This window comes from Schistocerca americana, chromosome X (genome assembly GCF_021461395.2).
Source record: "Schistocerca americana isolate TAMUIC-IGC-003095 chromosome X, iqSchAmer2.1, whole genome shotgun sequence".
Classification (NCBI taxonomy): domain Eukaryota; kingdom Metazoa; phylum Arthropoda; class Insecta; order Orthoptera; family Acrididae; genus Schistocerca; species Schistocerca americana.
In genome coordinates, this window is record NC_060130.1 from 559,226,238 (window position 1) to 559,248,381 (window position 22,144).

A 22,144-nucleotide genomic window follows, 5' to 3' on the forward strand; every position below is an offset into this window, starting at 1 on the left:
ATAGGGTGGTGGGGTTTCGGGTTCCGCTGGATAGGTCAGGAGTCCACTACACGCAGCAGGCGGCTACACGGGTAGCAGGGGTTGTGTGGCGTGGACTGGACGGTTTTTTAGGTTAGATGGCCTCGGGCAAGTACAGAAAGGGCAACAGCCTCAAAGGGTGCGGGGCAAAGTCAGGACATGCGGTGACCAAGCAGCAATCGGTATTGTAATTGTAAACTGTCGAAGCTGCATTGGTAAAGTACCGGAACTTCAAGTGCTGATAGAAAGCACCGAAGCTGAAATCGTTATAGGTACGGAAATCTGGCTGAAGCCAGAGATAAATCCTGCCGAAATTTTTACGAAGGCACAGACGGTGTTTAGAAAGGATAGATTGCATGCAACCGGTGGTGGCGCGTTTGTCGCTGTTAACAGTAGTTTATCCTGTAGTGAAGTAGTAGTGGATAGTTCCTGTGAATTATTATGGGTGGAGGTTACACTCAACAACCGAGCTAGGTTAATAATTGGCTCCTTTTACCGACCTCCCGACTCAGCAGCATTAGTGGCAGAACAACTGAGAGAAAATCTGGAATACATTTATCTTAAATTTTCTCAGCATGTTATAGTCTTAGGTGGAGATTTCAATTTACCAGATATAGACTGGGACACTCAGATTTTTAGGACGGGTGGTAGGGACAGAGCATCGAGTGACATTATACTGAGTGCACTATCCGAAAATTACCTCGAGCAATTAAACAGAGAACCGACTCGTGGAGATAACATCTTGGACCTACTGATAACAAACAGACCCGAAATTTTCGACTCAGTAAGCGGAGAACAGGGAATCAGTTATCATAAGGTCGTTGCAGCATCCCTGAATATGGAAGTAAATAGGAATATAAAAAAAGGGAGGAAGGTTTATCTGTTTAGCAAGAGTAATAGAAGGCAGATTTCAGACTACCTAACAGATCAAATCGAAAATTTGTGTTCCGACACTGACAATGTTGAGTGTCTATGGAAAAAGTTCAAGGCAATCGTAAAATGCGTTTTAGACAGGTACGTGCCGAACAAAACTGTGAGGGACGGGAAAACCCACCGTGGTACAACAACAAAGTTAGGAAACTACTGCGAAAGCAAAGAGAGCTCCACTCCAAGTTTAAACGCAGCCAAAACCTCTCAGACAAACAGAAGCTAAACGATGTCAAAGTTAGCGTAAGGAGGGCTATGCGTGAAGCGTTCCGTGATTTCGAAAGTAAAATTCTATGTACCGACTTGACAGAAAATCCTAGGAAGTTCTGGTCTTACGTTAAATCAGTAAGTGGCTCGAAACAGCATATCCAGACACTCCGGGATGATGGTGGCATTGAAACAGAGGATGGCACACGTAAAGCTGAAATACTAAACATCTTTCTCCAAAGCTGTTTCACAGAGGAAGACCGCACTGCAGTTCCTTCTCTAAATCCTCGCACAAACGAAAAAGTGTCCAAGGAATAGAAAAGCAACTGGAATCACTCAACAGAGGAAAGTCCACTGGACCTGACGGGATACCAGTTCGATTCTACACAGAGTACGCGAAAGAACTTGCCCCCCTTCTAACAGCCGTGTACCGGAAGTCTCTAGAGGAACGGAAGGTTCCAAATGATTGGAAAAGAGCACAGGTACTCCCAGTCTTCAAGAAGGGTCAGATGCGCAAAACTATAGACCTATATCTCTGACGTCGATGTGTTGTAGAATTTTAGAACATGTTTTTTGCTCACGTATCATGTCGTTTCTGGAAACCCAGAATCTAATCTGTAGGAATCAATATGGATTCCGGAAACAGCGATCGTGTGAGACCCAACTCGCTTTATTTGTTCATGAGACCCAGAAAATATTAAATACAGGTTCCGAGGTAGATGCTATTTTCCTTGACTTCCGGAAGGCGTTCGATACAGTTCCGCAGTGTCACCTGATAAATAAAGTAAGAGCCAACGGTATATCAGACCAGCTGTGTGGCTGGAGTGAAGAGTTTTTAGCAAACAGAACACAGCATGTTGTTATCAATGGAGAGACGTCTACAGGCGTTAAAGTAACCTCTGGCGTGCCACAGGGGACTGTTATGGGACCACTGCTTTTCACAATACGTATAAATGACCTAGTAGATAGTGTCGGAAGTTCCATGCGGCTTTTCGCGGATGATACTGTAGTTTACAGAGAAGTTGCAGCATTAGAAAATTCTAGGGAAATGCAGGAAGATCTGCAGCGGATAGGCACTTGGTGCAGGGAGTGGCAACTGACCCTTAACATAGACAAATGTAATGTATTGGGATTACATAGAAAGAAGGATCCCTTACTGTATCATTATATGACAGCGGAACAAACACTGGTAGCAGTTACGTCTGTAAAATATCTGGGTGTATGCGTGCGGAACGATTTGAAGTGGAATGATCATAAAAAATTAATTGCTGGCAAGGCGGGTACCAGGTTGAGATTCATTGGGAGAGTCCTTAGAAAATGTAGTCCATCAACAAAGGAGGTGGCTTGCAAAATAATCGTTCGACGTATACTTCAGTATTGGTCATCAGTGTGGGATCCGTACCAGGTCGGGTTGACGGAGGAGATAGAGAAGATCCAAAGAAGAGCGGCGCGTTTCGTCGCAGGGTTATTTGATAAACGTGATAGCGTTACGGAGATGTTTAGCAAACTCCAGTGGCAGACTCTGCAAGAGAGGCACTCTGCATCGCGGTGTAGCTTGCTGTCCAGGTTTCGAGAGGGTGCGTTTCTAGATGAGGTATCGAATATATTGCTTCCCCCTACTTATACCTCCCGAGGAGATCACGAATGTAAAATTAGAGAGATTCGAGCGCACACAGAGGCTTTCCGGCAGCCGTTCTTTCCGCGAACCGTACGCGACTGGAACCGGAAAGGGAGGTAATGACAGTGGCACGTAAAGTGGCTTGCGGAGTATGAATGTAGATGTAGATATAAAATTTGTAATAATAATTAAAATTAGTGAACAGCGAAATACCATGGCAAAATTTAACAAATGTTCTTGAAAGTACAGTTGTTTTTTTCATTACATTGTCTTTCCAATGTCATGTATTTAAAACAATATGACCGATATTGGAAGAAATATACAGTTAGAAAACAACACAAACAATAAGCAGTACTCCTTCCAGCGATCTAACGATTACTCAGCTTGAATGCTGACCACTTAACGGCCACCGTCCCATGCTTAGAGCCGCATCACACTGGTTGGTTAAATGGTTCTGAGCACTATGGGACTTAACAGCTGTGGTCATCAGTCCCCTAGAACTTAGAACTACTTAAACCTAACTAACCTAAGGACATCACACACATCCATGCCCGAGGCAGGATTCGAACCTGCGACCGTAGCAGTCGCACGGTTCCGGACTGCGCGCCTAGAACCGCGAGACCACCGCGGCCGGCATCACACTGGTCCATATTCGATGTGTAAAAGTTATCTTGCGATTTTCTCCAAATTGCCTACGTTTTATGCTTTACTACTTGTACATATTGTTGTCCTAATGGACTACTCAAAATAGTACAAAGCTGGAAGTAACCTCTTGATCCAAACTTTGTGACCTCCCCTTGAAAGTTTTAAAATCTCTTGTATACACTCAGGCCCCTAAAATTTCCTGTGTCTGTATTCTTTGAGATGGTAAGACTCTTAGTGAATAGTGGAGCTAGGAGAACGTCAGTCCATTTTCTTAGTGCGGGTTGCCTACATCAGGGGCAGGTATGGTCTCAGGGATGAACCTATTGTTCTCCTTTGATTGACAGGTACTTAACCTATTGTTCTGCTAAAAGGATCCCTCCTTTTGATTGACAATCACTTAAACTATAGTTCCCCCTGCCCCCTCCCCCACCCCAAACCCCCTCCCCCCTCACTGCTACAGGTACACTTTTGGGCCTGAGTTATTGGAATAGGGCTCCCTCTCATTCATATCAATTTGACTGAATACTTAATTAAACTCATCAATTAATTAACCTCTCCTCTGGTAATCCCCCTCCTCTCCGCTCCCCCAGAAAATGGCAGGAAGGTCTAATTCCATCAGGACAATGCAACACACCTCCACTAAACTAAGAATATGGCAGGAAGATAGTTCAGTTGGGCTACCTCCACTAACCTAAGTCATCCGACAGCCACCTCTTCCTATGGGTTGGAGGAAAATTTAAATTTTGGTGGTGAAGAAAGGCCACTTGGGCTATCTCTACTAACTTAAGAAAATGACAGGAAAGAAAGGCCAGCTGCACTGCCTCCACTAACCTAAGTAATCTGACCGCCACCTTGTCCTAGGAAATAGCAGGAAGAGTAACCGACCTGTGCTGGATATAAGACTTTATTTTGGATTCACTATTTATTTAAACAATTACAGGCAGTACTACAATCAATTGTAGTCGCCATGGAGTCTGGAGTCTAACTGACCTAGTACACAGTACCGCCACCAGAGGGCCCTGTTCTGTGTCATAACCCAAGATGGCTGTTTGGAGGGGAAAATGACTGTCATCTGTTCTGTATCATAACCCAAGATGGCTGTTTGGAGGGGAAAATGACTCGGCCTGATCTGGGCTGTTGGAGAGAGGAAGGAGTGTACTTCATTTATTTTGGAACAATTTACTTAGGGATGGAGTTTAGATAGGATATTTATCACACTGATACAAAACACATGCTCTGACATGCTTAGGGTCACGCCACACAGCCTACAGACCTGGAGAATACTCATAAATTACCGGAATAACGCTCTGCAGACACGCAAACGACTCCTAAATAACCGAAATAATTTCAGTGTGCAGCACACACACATGCAAACTCCCCCTAAATAATGCAGTACACCGATGTGCAGACACAAAATCAACTCGTAAACTGTCCCAATAATGCGTAGTACAGCCTACAGACCTGCTCACAAAATAATGCAACAGACACGCAAACAAAGTGTGCAGGCGCTGCCCGCCGCTCCCTGTTCACTGGACCGCACAGGAGGGTATCACACATGCTCCCAGAAGTCGGGATGCACCAGTAGCTCCTGTGAAGTGACGTGGCCGTCAGCTGTCAAGCCACACACAGGTGCCCGTTTGTGTCCCTCAACCATGAGGCGATATCCTCCTTTCATACCTGACACCTGAGAAACTCCTCTCGAAATATGTGATCACCTAGGCACCAATGATGACGCGACCGGACAGGAGAGGAGACCTGTTTGCAGAGTGCAGATGCTCCAAGGCCACAAACGCTGCGACGCCGCCGCAAGCTGCCGCCGGATGCAAGCCAGCGTGAGCCATTGCACTCACGACGTTGCTGCCTACAGCCGGCAAGTAAAAGTTGGGTCTATTTTCGGGTATACAGTTAGAGTTCTTCGAGTGTTATCCAGACGTCACAAAACTCCAAAGCGCGCTCATGCAGGTCCCGTATGCGAGACGCCTCTGGGTAGAATGTTTGTTTACTGTTGCTGACAGAATAGCACAGGGTGCATTGTTCCTAGCAATCCTAATGGACATGCGAGCTGCACCTAGCCGTGTACGCTTACCCAGCGTGGCTGACACATCGCTTCGAAAAGTTTGTCCTGCTCTCAATATACATCTCAGAAACGTTAATTCTTATCACCGCTAAAAGCCTTCATCATGTCTGTGTATACTTGCGAAAACACCATTATTCATAAAACCGTTGTTGTTGTTGTTTGGAAAGAGAGCACTTTCTAAGCGCAGATGGGGGGAATTCAGAACAATCACAAAAACAGAATTCGAAGAACTGCCTTACAGAAGAGAAAAATGGCGTGAATATTCCATATCCTACATCTACAGGTCTGGAGACGTCCTAATGCCACAGTGGTAGATGAGTGACGGTATCCCTGCCAGTGATTGATGGTCTGCTTCAACATTCCTTTGAACTCTTGCTTTCTCAGAACTTTCTGTGCATACCTTGTCTCCATCTTGTTCGAATCAGTTGGTAGACATTCCTAAATCCCAACACAAAGGATGTTTCCTGAATGAATCGAGCATTATTATTGGCTCTTATCGAGCTTACCCTCCGAATAACTGATGCTGCTGGTGTGGAAGCATTGTCTGCCTTTTCTTTCTTTCTGCAGACGAAACTTTCAGCGGCAAAAAAATATTTTACACAGATCGCCATATTTCACCGACAATTAAACCCTACAAAGTGCCTCTACATATTGTCAAATATGGAAAGACTCTTAGTTTCACTGCTCTCCCACTGAGGACAGGAGCTTGAGTATCAGAGTGTGAAACCAATCTCCAACCGAGCAATATATCACCATGCATCATGTCAGTGTGGTAAACATACAATTCGTATTCTGCGTCACACAAAATCACCCCTCTTACATCATTTGTACATATTCCACTATCACAGACAGCACTGTATATACCCCTCGCAGCACTAGATATTTTCCCCAAAGCCGACAGTCATTAGTCTTCCACTTCCGATGCGTGACCAGAGCGCACTCAGCAGACCAAAGTCACTCTCAGAACTGTTCTACAAATTTGGGCTCATTTACCTGTGGCACAAATGCGTTACTGTTCCTGGTCCAGACCTGATTGTTTGCTTGCTTTTCTACCCCCATCTACAGACTCTGGGATTACACAAACACTTTCCACATAGTTTGCCATAATATTATATCATTTTCGCGGTACTTCTCGATATCAAGCACACAGCAGTATCCTACGTATCGCTCGCACAACATAATTCCGAAGATGTAGACAGCAATTATTTCTCTACAAACCCGAGACTTTAGCCAGGTGGGGTGTGCTGTAAACCACTGAGTAACTAGAAACTGACCCTGTCTGTGAAGACCTTTACTTGAGAAATCGAAAAGAAATAGAGGAAACTGATATTTCCACTCGCGAATACCGATGTCGGTGATGTAGCAGATTTCAAATTATCCCTATAATTTACAAGGTCAACTAAGGTTTTTCCCATGTCTAGAGAACAAGCAAACGTGTCTTTCACCTGCTAAATGCACACACCGCAATAGATTCTCCCTCAACTAAATAAAAGAGTGAAATGTGCAGAAGCAGTCAAATGGACACTTTACACGGGAGGGAATAACTGCCCAGCGCGAACACACCTCCATATTCAGTCTTCTCACATTTCCACGCTATCACGAAAGCTATGCTGGCCGCTGTGGATAGGCGGTTCTAGGGGCTTCAGTCTGGAACCTCGCTGCTGCTGCAGTCGCAGGTTCGAGTCCTGCCTCGGGCATGGGTGTGTGTGATGTCCTTTGGTTAGTTAGGTTTAAGCAATTCTAAGTCTAGGTGACTGATGGCCTCAGATGTTAAGTCCCATAGTGCTTAGAGCCATCTGAATGGAAGCTATCCAACACATATTAAGTATTAGTTCCCTATTCGGTCGTCTAGAGGACAACACCGTTCCGTCATCTACATTCCTACACTCCAACAAGCCCCTGCATTCGGACAGCTCCTACAGTTAATGGAAAACGTGAATGTTTCCTGCCATAGGTCACCGGCGTTGCACATTAAGCATGGACAGATAGAACATCATCCTAAGAAAAACGGTAAACCTGCCGGTTATCGGAGGACTTCCATCTCATGTGTGATGAAACATGACATTCTTCTAAACGAACTATGATTTGTAGGATGTACTCTATCCCCCTGTCGCACCTTAAGTGTAAAGTCGATACTTATGTTTCATAACTAAGTTAGCGATAGGTGCAATCCTCTGTGTACACATGTGCTTGACAGATGTGCTGTTTTCAAAGGTAGTGGCGACATGACTTGTAATTTCACACGTCGGAAGCTGCTGCTATGCGTTTATCTGTTTTCTTGTAAGATGTATTGTCCATTGCTAACGATCATTTTATGTAGGACCGATGTGGGCATAGTATAATTTCTGAACCGTTATCAGATGTGGTCAGTGGACGCTATACATCTCTGGAAACCTATATCGTGCATGTATCACACAGAGCCACTGTTTTAAGGAAGTAGATTTCTCGGTTTACGGTTCGATACCATAGTTTACCTGCAAGAAGGATGTATGTCATGCCCTCGAAATATGTTTCTTACATAGGAATATTAACAGCGCTACATTCCACATGACTGATAGGTCAGAAACTCAAGTGATCTCACATTATAGCGTGTTTTAAGTGCGGAATGTTGTAGCCTTAGCAGTGCGTATGTTTATGTTCTCTCTTAAAAAATGGCTCTGAGCACTATTGGACTCAACATCTGAGGTCATCAGTCCCCTAGAACTTAGAACTACTTAAACCTAAGTAACCTAAGGACATCACACACATCTATGCCCGAGGCAGGATTCGAACCTGCGACCGTAGCAGTCGCGCGGTTCCGGACTGAAGCGCCTAGATCCGCTCGGCCACCGCGGCCGGCGTTCTCTCTTACGAATACCTTCAAGATACTGATCCTAGACTCTAGGACAATACTTTAGAGTTGATAGCGTAGTTGATTTCCATAAAATGCTTCGAACTCCGTCTATCTGGAGCTTCATCATGCATAAAAATCACCCGTTTCTTGTTCTTCTTAACAGTCTGCTATTACATCACAACACTTTCAAAAGTGTTACTATACACCGATAAGGAGTGCTAACCTGCTCGACATGGGTGCATCTGGAGAAATCATGTGTACTTGGATGGGCGAGGACTTGGCTAGCTCCATTCATTCACGAGACATGGAATGTAGTGGTCTACTTCTGGCCTGTTGCAGATTAAAACGGTAACGGTGCTGCAGAGCGGGTTAGTCAATGACAGTGTGAGGGGTCTTTCAGTCTCTAATTTTACCCTTAGACTGTGAGAATGCTCTGTGATTCCCATCAGCATAGAGATAAATCGTAGAGTAAGCACTACGCTCGAGGTGTTAGAAATACGCTGAGCGCTGTCTGGTATACTTTGATGATGTACGAGTTTGACAATTAACAATAAATGGATTTACTGCAGAGTCATCTATCTATATTCGCAATGATACTCGCAAAGTAGAGAGGGGGGCGGATTAGCTATGCTAATGAAATTGGGAAACATGCTGTTGCAGCATAGTTCGGTGTTGAAATTACTGTAAAATTGCTAAAATTGTTCACAATATCAACCGTGATGCTTCTTATTAGAGTACATTGATGGTGTCTTTTCCACCCCGTCCGTCCACTGGCACACTGTTGGTACCACGTAATGATTGACTGACATCGCTTGTTTGAGTTGGAGAAAGAGATTTGATGCAGGGACAACACTTTCTGGGGATGGATAGCACCAAAACAGCGATCGTGTACATGACTGGAATGTGAGGAATCAGTCGAAATGGAACGCAGAGCCATCAGCTATTCCGTCAGTGTGGTAGGTGAGTTTAAATGTAGAGGTCGTCAACCACTATCGGACAGCAGTTTGAAAACTCTTCACAACGCCACCATTCTCTTCCAATTTCCTTATGTTGTAAATGTCTTTCATTTAAAATCATTCAGTGTGTGTGTGTGTGGAGTGTTATGATAGACGGAGTAACAAAATGATTTACACTGTGCGACGTCTAGTTTTCTGCGAGAGGCAGTGGATCAGAACGTGTTAATGTCAGTTTAGAACCTGACACAGACCTCGAAGTTGTGGCGGAAAAGCAATATGTATGGCAGTGTACAAAGCGTCTTACAGCAGAAAAAAACAATGTTTGAGACAACGCCACAGGGTTACAGGGAACGTCTCTTGCGACTTACAGTATGGTCTGTGGAATATGGTTATTCTCCTACAGTACAGTTGATGTAACTTTAAACTGGTCTGTGCAGTGGATCAACACCTGTATTTTTAATAGCATCGTCACATTTGCTCGATGCTGGCACACATACGGTAGTTTTTTTCGATATATGGGAGGAGAGAGATACGGTAAAAATCTTATTGAGTTCTCTATCGGATGAAGTTAGTGGAGCTTTTATAGTTCGTAATTTTTCTCTCGTGGATGGAATAGAATAACGATGATAGAATGTTGGGTTCAAATGGTTCAAATGGCTCTGAGCACTATGGGACTTAACATCTGTGGTCATCAGTCCCCTAGAACTTAGAACTACTTAAACCTAACTAACCTAAGGACAGCACAAACATCCATGCCCGAGGCAGGATTCGAACCTGCGAACGTAGCAGTCGCGCGGTTCCGGACTATGCGCCTAGAACCGCTAGACAGAATGTCGGGGTGACAGACGTGAACGGGCCCTGTGGGACGTGGATATGTAGTACCTGCTTGTCGTTTAGAGAAGCACCACAATGCAGTAGCAAAATCCACATCCTTTCCCTAGTTCCAGTACTATCTCTTATACTATCTTGTGTTGCAGGAGCAGGCTTCGTTTCCATCGAATGGTCAAAACACACTTCTGTCACAATAACTCATCTTCGCCTGTTTCTACACGGGTTGCAGGAGGTGGTAGATATAGTTTCCTCCGACCCCTACTCAGTTCCGACTTACATTGGAACGATCACGTGCGCAAAGCTGCAGGGATGGTAGCGCAGAGTCTGAGGGAGCAGTTGAAGGATGACTAGGGGCTACCTAAAACTAGGCGGGAATTTTACTGTAGCAGATAGGTTCGAGAAAGGTGACTCGTTTCGAGATATGAGGGTGCCAGAAATATAATTCGCTACTGGTTGTAATCATTAAAAGACTTCTCCATAGGATCCAATGCAGGTATGTGTTTGAATGGGGGTGGACTTGATTCCAAATCCCAGACAGACTTACTAGCGGACAGCGTAGCACTAGAGATCAGAGAAGCTAGTGTACATTTCTTACGACCTCAATCAGCACACCATCTACTACTGTTTGTGATCCTTCTCAATCAGTCATCGACTATAATTCAGTGGATATATTGCAGAACTTCTGACATTGCATCGAGACAGAATGCATTACAAATACTGGAGAAATATCTAGTGGCGGCGGCATGAGTGTGTTGCGAATACCGGTTTCATACCACGCTCCTTAGCCGAATCACTTTCAAAATTCAGTGATTTTATGACGAGGTTGCATCGTGGGCTACATGTAACGAGACTGCTGGTCTGATAATATACACTCCTACGTTCACCGTCTCAGTATTTTTCTGGAAAAACCACGTGATTAGTATACGTGGCTTTATAAAGCCAGTATAGCTTTTAACATGAATACTTGTTTGCACATCTAGAACCAAGATCACTTGTGATGGTAATATGGTTGCGTTTTTCTTAACATATAGCGGTTTGTAAGATGATTAAACCTCTCTTTCTAGCACACGGTGGTAGCACTCACAAGAAAACGTATGAGACATGTCCTCCATTCGTTGTCGATTTTCTGTCCATATTATTTCGTATCGCCAGCAATCAGTTATTGACTAAGTATTATACTTAGTAGTAGGGGGTGTGTGATAGGTTCGCCTTGGGCATCAGGCTCATGCAAAGCAAATGACTGTACATTCGTAAGGAAGGTTTGGTTTTCCGTCGAGTACTGTGATAGTAAAGGGAAGAGTATGTCAAGTCATAAGAATGGTATCGATATTTCTATTTCCAGAGCCACAGCCGTCAGCACAGTGTATTTTTGATACGTCGCTCATTGTCGAATGTCGTTCCACTGGGACCGCGATCGTAACATTTAGTTGTAAGTACAGGGATAAAATATATATGTGACCAATTTCTTAGGATGATGATTCTACCTGTGCAGCGCTGGTGACCTATCGCAGGAATGATTCACGTTTCCCGTTAACTGTAGGAGCTGTACGGATGCATAGGCCTGTTGGAGTGTAGGAATGTAGATGACTTAACCATGTTGTCCTGTAGACGGCCGAATAGCGAACTAATACGTAATATGTGTTGGATAGCTTTCGTAAAAGGGTGGAAATGTGAGAAGACTGAATATGGAAGTGTGTTCGCACTGGACAGTTATTCCCCCCCTCCCCCCTTGTAAATTGTCCACCTGACTGCTTCTGCACATTTCACTCTTTTATTTAGTTGAGGGACACTCGATTGCTATGTGTGCATCTAGCAGGTGAAAGACATGTTTGCTGGTTCTCTAGACATGGGAAAAATCTTAGTTGACCTTTTATATTATAGGGATGATTTGGAATCTGCTTCATCACCGACATCGGTATTCGAGAGTGGAAATATCAGTTTCCTCTATTTTTTTTCGAGTTCTCCAGTAAAGATCTTTGCAGACAGCATAAGTTTCTAGTTACTCAGTGGTTTACAGCATGCCCCGCCTGGCTACAGTTTCGGTTTGTAGAGAAATAATTTCTGTCTATATTTTCAGAATTAGGTTGTGTGAGCGATAGTTAGGATACTGCTGTGCGCTTGGTATCGAGAAGTACCGCGAAAATGGTATAATATTATGGCAAACCATGTGAAAATATATGTGTTAGTGTAATCCCAGAGTCTGGATATGGGTGTGGAAAAGCAAGCAAACAATCATGTCTGGACTAGGAACAGTAACGCATTTGTGCCGCAGGTAAATGAGCCCGAATTTGTAGAACAGTCCTGAGAGTGGCTTCGGTCTACTGAGGGTGCTCTCGTCATGTGCTGGGAGTGGAAGACTAGTGACAGTCGGCTTTGGGGAAAATATCTACTGCTGTGAGGGGTATATACGGTGCTGTCTGTGGTAGCGGTATATGTACAGATGATGTGAAAGGGATGAATTTGTATGGCACAGGATACCAACTGTATGTTTACTACATCGACACAGTATGTGGTGATATATTGCTGCATTGGAGATTGGTTTCACACTCTAATATTCAAGCTCCTGTTCTCAGTGGGAGAGTGGTGGAACTGAGTAAGAGTCTTTGGGTATTTGATGATATGTAGAGCCTCTTTGTAGGGTTTAATTGTTGGGGAAATATGGCGGTCTGTGTAAAATAGTTTTTTGCCACTGAAAGTCTCGTCTGCAGAAAGAAAGAAAAGGCGGACGATGCTTCCAAACCAGCGGCATTAGTTATTTGGTGGGTAAATTCGGTAAGAACCAATCATAATGCATGATTTATTTAGAAGACATCCTTTATGTCTGGACATAGGATCATGTAGTAACTGATTTGAACAAGATGGAGTCAAGGTATGTACAGAATGTTCTGAGAAAGCAAGAGTGCACAAGCTGAAGCAGACCATAAGTCTCTGGCAGGGATGCCATCACTTATTCACCACTGTGGCATTAGGACATCTCCAGGCCTGTAGCTGTAGGATACAGAATATCACGCCATTTTTCTCTTCTGTAAGGCAGTGTTTCGAATTCTGTTTGCGTAATTGTTCTGATTTTCCCCCATCTGCGGTTTGACAGTGCTCTCTTTGCAAACAACAAGGATGCTTTTATGAATAATGGTGTTTTCACGAGCGTGCACAGATATGATGACGGCTTTTAGCGGTGATAACGTTTAATGTTTCTGAGATGTATGTTGACAGCAGAATGAACATTTCACAGAGATGTGTCAGCCATGCTGGCTACATGTACATGGCTAGATCCGGGTCGGGTGTCCTGTTAGGATCGCTAGGAACAATGCACCCTGTGGTATTTTGTCAGAAATGGTAAACACACGTGCTGCCCAGAGGTGTCTCGCATATGGGACTGGCGTGAGTGTGCCTTGGAGTTTTGTGACGTCAGTATAACATTCGAAGAACTCTGACTGTATACCCGAAACTAGACCCAGCTTTTACCTGCTGGCTGTAGGCAGCAGCGTTGCGAGAGCAATGGCTCATGCTGGCTAGCGTCCAGCGATGGCTCACGGCAGTGTTGGAGTGTGTGCACCCTTGGAGCATCTGCGCTCTGCAAATATGTCTTCACTCCCGTACGGTCGCATCAGTAACAGTGCCTAGGTGGTCACATATTTCGAGAGGAATTTCTCGTGTGTAAAGTATGAAAGGGATGCCGCCTCCTCGTGCTTGAGGGATCCGAATGGGCACCTGTGCGTGGCTTGGTAGCTGATGGCCACATCACTTTGCAGGGACTGCTGGTGCATCCCAACTTCTGGGAGCGTGTGGGGTAGCCTCCCTTGTGGCACAGTGGACAGAGAGTGGCGGGCAGTGCCTGTGCACGTTGTCTGCATGTCTGTTGCATTATTTTGTGAGCAGGTCTGTAGGCTGTGCTATGCACTATTTGGACTGTTTACACATTGATTTTGTTTCTGCACATTGGTGTACTGCATTACTTAGGAGGAGTTTGCATGTGTGTGTGCTGTGCATTGAAATTATTTCGGTAATTTAGGGGTCGTTTGTGTGTCTGCAGAGCATTATTTCGGTAATTTATAAGTAGTTTACAGGACTGTAGGCTGTGTGGCGTGATCCCAAGCATGCCAGAGAGTGTGTTTTGTATCAGTGTGATAAATATACCATCTAAAATCCATCCGTAAGTAAATTGTTCCAAGATAAATAAAGTACACTCCTTACTCTCTCCAGCAGCCCAGTGCAGGCTGAGCCATTTTCCCCTCCAGACAGCCATCTTGGGTTACATCACAGAATGGACGACAGCGCCCTATGGAGGCAGTACTGTGTACTAGGTCAGTTGGACTCTGGATCCCATGGTGATCACACTGTTTCCCTCCAATTATCACTGCCATCTTTGATTACATCACGGAATGGACGTCAGCGCCCTCTGGTTGCTGTAGTGTGTACTAGGTCAGTTGTACTCCATTCCCCATGGCAACCACACTGTTTCCCTTCATTCCTGCCCCCCCCCCTCCCCACCACCACCAAAGACCACCATCTTGGTTTATGTCATGGAACAGACGACACCGCTCTCTTATGGCAGTTCTGTGTACTAGGTCAGTTTGACTCTGGACCCCATGGCGATTACATTTGATGGTAGTACTGCCTCTAATTCTTTAAATAAATAGTGCATACAAAATAAAGACTTATGTCCAGCAGAGGTCAATTCCTCTTTCCGCCATTTCCTAGGAAGAGGTGGTGGTTGGATGACTTAGGTTAGTGGAGGTAGCCCAAAAGACCTATCTTCCCGCCATTTTCTTAGGTTAGTAGAGGTGTGTTGCATTGTCCTGATGGAATTTGAACTTCCCGCCATTTTCTGGGGGGATTGAGGGGGATTACCAGAGGAGGAGAGGTTAATTAATTGATCAGTTTAATTAAGTAGTCAATCAAAGTGATAAGAGTGAGGGGGGCCTATTCCAATAACTCAGACCTGAATGTGTCCTTCTAGCAGTGAGGGGGAGGTGGTGGGGAGCACAGTAGGTTAAGTGCCTGTTAATCAAAAGGAAGGCTCCTTTTAGGAGAACAATAGGTTAAGTACCTGTCAATCAAAAGAGAACAATAGGTTTGCCCCTGAGTGCATAACTGCCCCTGATGTAGGCAACCCGCACTAAGAAAATGGACTGACGCTCTCATAGTTCCACTACTGCAGTGCGCTTGCAAATTGAACTTCCTGGAAGTATTCAGGGTCTTACAATACACTAAACATTTTGGAAGCTTATATTTTTGTCTAAAATGATGAAAAGTCCCCGCACTGGGGATTGAAGAGCGAAGACATTGTTGGTTATACACAACACCGACTAGCTAGTGCTGCTATTTCACAGCTGGCGCTTTTCCCATGGTGTCGCGACCACAGGATGCGCTCGCATTTGCCTGACTTTTCTCCCCACCGCAACTTCGTCGGTCGCTAGCAGGAGCCTGAGCAAGAACTAGCGCTGGAACTCAAAATGAACGAGTTGTTCAAACGTGGCGTAGACATTCCGCGGTGTGTGTATGCAGTCTGTGTTTCCTATGATCCAGTTATCTGCTCCGCGCCAAAGGCGGTAGGCTGAGCAAAATGAACGTTCCCGATGAGCGATCTCCTGCTAGAGATAATCATTCTTAAGAAAATCATCCTGTCGATTTGCTGGACTTCGTGGTGTGCAGATGCAGCAACACCTGGCCAATAGACAAAGTTAGTCGGGGAATCTCGTCGGACCGGGCCGGCAAATTTGGTAAAGACACTTAGTGTCAAATGGTTCAAATGGCGCTGAGCACTATGGGACTTAACATCTGTGGTCATCAGTCCCCTAGAACTTAGAACTACTTAAACCTAACTAACCTAAGGACATCACACACATCCATGCCCGGGGCAGGATTCGAACCTGCGACCGTAGCAGTCGCGCGGTTCCGGACTGAGCGCCTAGAACCTCTCGGCCACCACGGCCGGCACACTTAGTGTCATTTGGAGATGTCAGTGAACACGTCTGTATAAAAGTCGTTCATGACGTGAAATAACACCCCTAGACATTCGATGAAAAAACAAACAGTTTAAACTAAGTTGGAAACGGGCCAATGATAGAAAAATAAAACTGGAAATGCGACCAAAGATGATCAACTGATAGTTGCGGAGTAATTCATAAACACATTACGACAATGTTCTGTCTTAATGCTGAATATCTTTTCAATCTGAATAATTCTGATTTTCAGTACAAAATGCTATTATTATGAACAACACACACTTGATTAAAAGATTGACGATCATATCGATATTTTATAGTGCCATACACCTAGATTTTTAAAACTATCGTAGGTTATCACGAGTAAGTGTCACCTCATTTCGATCTCTCTGTTTGCATATCAGTCAATGTCTTACTAGATTCCACTAGAAACTGGAAGCGGTGAACTGTCTAGAAACTGCGTGAGGTTATATAAATGGCCATGTAACCTGCAGAACATTTTTGTTCTGTAAAGGTATCTTCCAGTATGTTACCTAATAATAAACAATACTTACAGCAAAACTGAAATTATCAAAGTTTAATTGAGATTTAATTCGAAAATTGTTGATTTATAACGTGAAACAAATAGATGTTGTAGTAAAAAATAGAGATCTATCATATAGAGCTATAAAACCCAATTTCCTTCAAAAAATGCAAAATAAAACATATCAGACATCGCTTCAGTACTTTTAGAACTTATGTAAAACATGTTTCTGTTATTGCTAAACAACTATCGCACTTACCATTAACAAGAGGAAAAGCTTGCCTTGAACATGATGAAGAACGTTAAATGTAGTACAAAATAACAACGATAATTACATACTGCTGCATATAAACTGTTCTTGCAAGAAAATTAATTTCTTTTGTTATACAGCGTGTCCCAACTATCTTGTCCACCCAAAATATCTCTGGAACAATAACAGCTATTGGAAAACGACTTTCACCGGTATCAATGTAGGGCTGGGGCCCATGAATGTACATATTTGGAAACATTCTAAAACGAAAGCATGTGTGTTTTTTAATACAAACTTATGTTTTTTTTAAATGGACCTCCTATATTTTTTCTTCAGCAATCCATAGCATGACAAAGCACAAACACAATGGCGTTGATTGCATCGAAATATTCCCATTACATCCCGAGATATTAAGACGCGAAGTTGACGCTTGAAACACCCGACATGCGCTGCTAGCTCACGTCCTGAGGCTCAGGCGTGAACCCCATGCTGCCCGTAATCGCGATGTGATTGACATGCGTAATCACACTTCCATACTTATCAAGAGGTCCGAAACGAATAATACGGTCTGCTGCCATTCTGCTGCGATTACGGGCAGCATGGGGTTCACGCCTGAGCCTCAAGACGTGAGCTAGCAGCGCATGTCGGTGTGTTTCAAGCATCAACTTCGCGTCTCAATATCTCGGGATGTAATGGGAATATTGCGATGCAATCAACGCCATTGTGTATGTGCTTTGTCGTGCTATGGATTGCTGAAGAAAAAATATAGGAGGTCCATTTAAAAAAACATAAGTTTGTGTTAAAAAACACATATGCTTTCGTTTTAGAATGTTTCCAAATATGTACATTCATGGGTCGCAGCCCTACATTGATACCGGTGAAAGTCGTTTTCCAATAGCTGTTATTGTTCCAGAGACGTTTTGGGTGGACAAGATAGCTGGGACACCCTGTATACAACGTAGACATTATGTGCTTACTAATTTTTATTACTTATAAAGCTCAATTTCTATTTTGTGAGGATATAAAATATACGATGGACTAGTGCTGCACGACGTACAGTTCTAGTTATGTGCAAAACATAGAAACAAACAACAAAGAGCTCTCGTCAGCTCCCAGTTTCTCTCTCACATATGAATTTGTTTCTTTCCTACCAATGCTATGAATATTACAGGTAATCCTACTTTTTACTACATCATATATGTAGTGTACCAAAATTATCGAACCGTAATGCTGCTAGAGCATAACTCTACACACTCAGCATAAAAACTGTGAATAGACAGATAGCGACCTAGATTTTTTTGTTTTGCATTTAATGCTTAATACAGTTGGGACTGTTTCATACTTCGCCTAATTACTTATCTGATTACATACCATCATCATCATTTTCTCTGGGCCTTTGTCCCACTTCAACGTGGGGTTGTCCTTGTTGCTACGGATTTGGCGATGTTAGTGTTGGAGGGTGGCCAGATTCCCTTCCTGTCGCCAGCCCGTACCCCTTGGGACGGAGTTAGTGTACCCCAGCTGTCTGCGCCTTGTGTAACCCATGAAATAATGTGAACGTTTTTTGAAATGTCTGTGAGTAGTGTAACTGAGGCGGGACATGGGGACCAGCCCAATAATCACCTACTGGGATGTGGAAAACCGCCTAAAAACCACATCCAGGCTGGCCGGTACACCGGCCCTCGTGGTTAATCCGCCGGGCGTATTCGGTCCGGGGCTAGCGCGCCTACCAGAGTCCAGGAAGCAGCGCATTAGCACCCTCGGCTAATCTGGCGGGTATCTTATTGCATATTATATTCTATGCTATTTTTATTTTGCAGATAGCTTTTACCTTGTGATTCGTTTTAAAGGAAAAAAGCAATCTGTACATATTTGGCCGCAATTTTCATCTATTTAAAGCATAGCATATTTAGTATATAGCAGACCTACTTGGGAGGCGAACTTGGCTTCCATGGGTAGGGGGCTGCCTGTATTTTAAAGTTGCACTCTGTATCATGTTTTTGCTTTCATAAAGAAAAATACTTCGTGAAAGTTTATTATAGAATTATTTTAACTATAAACTATGATTTTTTGATCGTAGGATGGCCTGATGACGTTGCTCAGTACCGAAACCAGAAGCCAGTAGGCAAAATAAAAATGCTACTTCTTTTCCAGTAAGAAACTGATATCAGTCACGACAGTGTGCAATTTGTTACTATGTTGATGCAATTGTAGTTATAGGTTGCCTCGCCGGACGCGTTTTGTTTCTTGTGATGCAAAATGTTTGATTTCCTGTAACAGATAATCTCGTTTCCAGTAATTTGTTTCAGATAAATAATGGCTTTTGAATTTGTCTTTTGATTCTTTCGTGGAGTGCAAGGTCAAGCTCTATGCATACCCAACATTTCTGTGAAAACGATAATTCTAGTCGCCAGTTTCCACTAACAGGTTGTGTGTGTTGAATGAGAGGAAATTTTTTCTGTTTGTTCTATCTCGTTCATTTATCTCTTATAACAGCTTTGGTGTGTATCGTTTAACATCATATTTGTTTCTTATTCAATGACGTTTCTCTATTTCTTGCACAGGTTTATCTCTAACGATGTAAAATGTCAACAGTAAAATTAAATTTATTAGTAATGTTCAGTCTCAGACATAATGCTTAATTTACGATTAATTTTGGTTACTTAATTCTATATTTACACAAATATTAGCATCTATTCGTAATTTTTTTATTGTTTGGTTTTTCTAGAGTCACCATCGTCATCGTCATTAGCCATTTGACATTCACCGATGAATAAAGGCCTTCTTTATGCTCGTACTTTTCCATACATTATGGTTTTCAGCTTTACTCATTTGTGCTACTCGTACATATTTTCCAGTGTGATTCACCCACATTATATTACGTCCGGTCTTTTACTATATCTTGTAGTACAGAAAAAGACTTCCTTGGCATGTCTACAATAATTCGCCTTGATAAGTGCCTCACCCATCCACATTTATTAACATGAACCGTATTTTGAATAAAATGCTAGCACTAGTTGCACTTTAGATTTTGTTTTTTAAAAAAGAAGGAAAAACACGATCGGTTTCGGTCCCCAATGCCATTATCCAGTGTATGTGATTGATTGACAGTTCATACGGTACATCGTTATTTAAACACAGGTGTTAAAACTTAAAATATAAAACTGAATAAAAAGTCCCATAGTCTGCTGTAGCTGTATTTATTTAAGTTAATTACTCACACAACCGGTTTCGCAACTTTTAAGTTACATCTTCTGGTGTACATCTGTACAGAAATTTTTTTAAATTTATTCTCTTATAATGAGGAACTGAAATTATCTGAGATATCTTAAAGTGCTGGATAAATAGACTTAAACAAGGAAGAAAATATTACGCGTCTAGTTAGGAAAAAAGGAGTAGATCACACGCGCCCCACAAGGAATGGACTTACACAAACTTCATAAATAAGGTTTGTAATTTCATAGCAAAAGAAGGTTACTTACAAATGCTGTGTCATATGGTATAGAGAGTAGTTACAAAACGCCGCAGAGTAACAGTTGGCGTGGCTAGGCAAAGTTCTCAGCCCTCCTCAATCGATAAAAACCATTATCAATGATGAATGTCATTTCTAAAAAACAAAAGAATAGAATTAGGGATCAGAAACTGATCCTTGATTAAAAAAAACTCGGCTGAAAAAGAGATGGGGACCGTTCCATGTAACGTGGAACTGCCAAAAAACGGGACTGCCGTGTGTTAAAATCGCGAGCTGTCATCACTTTCCCAATTAAAATATGTTCCTGTCAGCCTGTCAAGCAACAATGTCCTTCATAAATGTTATACAGGACATAAATATCTTCAACATTTCGCGGCCCTGTCAGCAACTGTATAAATATTAATTTTAATTTTAATAATCAACAGCGTCAGTTGCACCGTTTACCTAGAATTGACCTAGGTTTCAGTCGGGATAACCCAGCATTCTTCAGAATAACAGCAACTACCGTTTGCCCATAGTGGACATCGTCAAGCTAAAACTACAAATCCATAAATTATCGTCAGACTGTAAAAACTTATCTGAAACTGCCTCGGCCCCACTTCGCGACCGCGACGCGGCAGCCACGAGTGCTGTAGTGGAAATCACTGTGGACTATGGACGAACGGTAGTTACTGTTATTCTGAAGAAGGTTGGGTTATCCCGACTGTAACCTAGGTCAATTCTAGGTAAACGGTGCGACTGAGGCTGTTGATTATTGAAATTAAAAAAAAAATTATACAGGACAGTCCTGCTGTGGTTGCCCTAGTTTTAAAATTATCCATTATCCAGTAGTTATAAGTGAGGCGTCCTGGGAGACCACAGAACGAGCCGCTCTGTGCAGCTGGCATTTATTCAAAATCAATCTTACAGTCGTAGAACGTGAATCAACATGCTGCAAATGCTGGGCAAGAAATTAACTTTACTGACAGATTGGATTTTCCGCGGCCGTGTTGTAAAAATGTTATTTATGTGTACTGTAACCAGTCACAATTTTTTGAGGATTATTAATCTCATACTAATTTGTCAACGATGAATTTCGAACTACTAGCTCTCATCTTCAGGAATCAAAGCAGGCAAATCACTTTAATGTCATTTACTTTGCTAAGTCTATTAACTAGATTATCTCTAGGTCTCTTGGGTGACAAGGTGCTCATTTTGTTCAGATGGTATGGCTCTTTAACTAGAAGTGGAAAAATGTTTATAGTGTATATCGTGCGAAGATATTTCGCTTATGCGCCACTGCCTTTGGAAAATAATACCCATGTACGTCCCCTTCGGCTGCGGGGTTTGCGCATCTGTCCCTACTTTGTAGCACTTCAGAACTGTTTTAAGTCACGTTTGATTTTGTACTATGCTTTAACGTAAGATACTGATATATGATATACTGATGTATTAATGTTCCTTATGGAAGTGAAGTAAACTGATTCGCAGAAAACACAGCAATATAAACACAAGATGGCCGCAATATGAACAGTAGTTGGTCTGAAAATGTTTTGGCAACCAGAGATGTCACTGACGAGCAGATATGTTTCACTCAGGTTTCAAAATTGTTCAAATGTGTGTGAATTTCTTAGGAGCCAAACTGCGGAGGTCATCGGTCCCTAGACTTACACACTACTTAGACTAACTGTAACTTATGTTAAGAACAACACACACACCCATGCCCGAGGGAGGACTCGAACCACCGACGGGAGTATCCATGCAGTCAGTGACATGGCGCCTCTAACCGCGCGGCCACTTTGCGCGGCACACTCAGGTTTCACTTGGATTTCATACTCTGTAGTATGGTACATAAGACAG